Raw genomic sequence first — 2,430 nt, forward strand, 5'->3', positions numbered from 1 at the left:
TTTTGTGTCTTTTCTTGTTTTTCATATGCATTCTTGCATTCATAGTGTCTATACATGAAAAATTTTTAAGTTTGGTGTCTTGCATGTTTTCTTTTCATTAAAAATTTTTCAAAAATAAGTTCTTGATGTTCATCTTGACATTCAAAGTGTTCTTGGTGTTCATCTTGACATTCATAGCATTCTTGCATGCATTCATTGTTTTGATCCAAAATTTTCATGCATTGAGTCTTTTTCATGTTTTTCCCTCTCATCATTAAAAATTCAAAAATCAAAAAAAAAATATCTTCCCCTTTTTCTATCTTAAAATTTCGAAAATTAGATTTGACTTTTTCAAAAAATTTTAAAATCAAGTTGTTTTTATGAGTCAAATCAAATTTTCAATTTAAAATCTTATCTTTTTCAAAATCTTTTTCAAAAATCATATCTTTTTCACTTTCCTTATTTATTTTCGAAAATTTTTAAAATATTTTTCAAAAATCTTTTTCTTAATTTCACATCATAATTTTCGAAAATATCATCATCAATTAATGTTTTGATTCAAAAATTTCAAGTTTGTTACTTACTTGTTAAGAAAGATTCAAACTTTAAGTTCTAGAATCATATTTTGTGATTTCTTGTGAATCAAGTCATTAATTGTGATTTAAAGAAAAATCAAATCTTTCTCAAAACTAATTTCAATCATATCTTTTCAAAAATATCTTCTTATCTTATCTTTTTCAAAATTTGATTTTAAAATATCTTTTCTAACTTCTTATCTTCTTATCTTTTCAAAAATTGATTTTCAAAGTTTGTTTCAACTAACTAACTAACTTTTTGTTTGTTTCTTATCTTTTTCAAAACTACCTAACTAACTCTCTCTCTCTCTCCAATTTTCGAAAATATCTTCTCTCTTTTTCAAAATTTCTTTTTAATTAACTAATTAATTTAATTGTTGATTTTAATTTTCGAAAATTACTAACCTTTTTCAAAAACTAATTTCGAAAATCACTAACTCTGTTTCAAAAATTATTTTCGAAAATCCTCTTTCTCTCTCATCTCCTTCTATTTATTTATTCATCTACTAACACTTTATCTCACCAAAAATCTGAACCCTCTCTCTCTGAGTTCAGATTTCCTCTTCTTCTTTTCTTCTACTTACATAAGGGAACCTCTATGCTTGGGCAAAAAGGAACTCTATTATTATTATTTTTCTGTCCCCTCTTCTTCATATGAGCAGGAGCAAGGACAAGAATATTCTTGTTGAAGCAGATCCAGAACCTGAAAAGACTCTGAAAAAGAAACTAAGAGAGGCTAAATTACAACAATCCAGCAAGCACCTTTCAGAAATTTTCGAACAGGAAGAGGAGATGGCAGTCGAAAATAATAATAATGCAAGGAGGATGCTTGGTGACTTTACTGCACCTAATTCCAATTTACATGGAAGAAGCATCTCCATTCCTGCCATTGGAGCAAACAATTTTGAGCTGAAACCTCAATTAGTTTCTCTGATGCAGCAGAACTGCAAGTTTCATGGACTTCCATCTGAAGATCCTTTTCAGTTCTTAACTGAATTCTTGCAGATATGTGATACTGTTAAGACTAATGGAGTAGATCCTGAAGTCTACAGGCTCATGCTTTTCCCTTTTGCTGTAAGAGACAGAGCTAGAGTATGGTTGGACTCTCAACCCAAAGATAGCCTGAACTCTTGGGATAAGCTGGTCAAGGCTTTCTTAGCCAAGTTCTTTCCTCCTCAAAAGCTGAGTAAGCTTAGAGTGGATGTTCAAACCTTCAGACAGAAAGAAGGTGAATCCCTCTATGAAGCTTGGGAGAGATACAAAGAACTGACCAAAAAGTGTCCTTCTGACATGCTTTCAGAATGGACCATCCTGGATATATTCTATGATGGTCTATCTGAATTAGCTAAAATGTCATTGGATACCTCTGCAGGTGGATCCATTCACCTAAAGAAAACGCCTGCAGAAGCTCAGGAACTCATTGACATGGTTGCTAATAACCAGTTCATGTACACTTCTGAGAGGAATCCTGTGAGTAATGGGACGCCTATGAAGAAGGGAGTTCTTGAAATTGATACTCTGAATGCCATACTGGCTCAGAATAAAATATTGACTCAGCAAGTCAATATGATTTCTTAGAGTCTGAATGGAATGCAAGCTGCATCCAACAGTACTCAAGAGGCATCTTCTGAAGAAGAAGCTTATGATCCAGAAAACCCTGCAATAGTAGAGGTGAATTACATGGGTGAACCTTATGGAAACACCTATAAACCCTCATGGAGAAATCACCCAAATCTCTCGTGGAAGGATCAACAAAAGCCTCAACAAGGCTTTAATAATGGTGGAAGAAATATGTTTAACAATAGTAAACCTTTTCCATCATCCACTCAGCAACAGACAGAGAACTCTGAACAAAATACCTCTAATTTAGCAAACT

General features: G+C 32.4%; 1 non-coding gene across 1 annotated transcript; it reads right to left on the reverse strand.

The window, feature by feature from the left end:
- Positions 1 to 1,742: 1,742 nt before the first annotated feature.
- Positions 1,743 to 1,850, reverse strand: LOC148548819 (small nucleolar RNA R71). Its single transcript, XR_015898915.1, has one exon. It is a non-coding gene; the product is annotated as a small nucleolar RNA R71 (small nucleolar RNA).
- Positions 1,851 to 2,430: the final 580 nt, after the last annotated feature.

Source organism: Arachis ipaensis, chromosome B8 (assembly GCF_059453495.1).
Source record: "Arachis ipaensis isolate K30076 ecotype BB chromosome B8, ASM5945349v1, whole genome shotgun sequence".
NCBI lineage: Eukaryota > Viridiplantae > Streptophyta > Magnoliopsida > Fabales > Fabaceae > Arachis > Arachis ipaensis.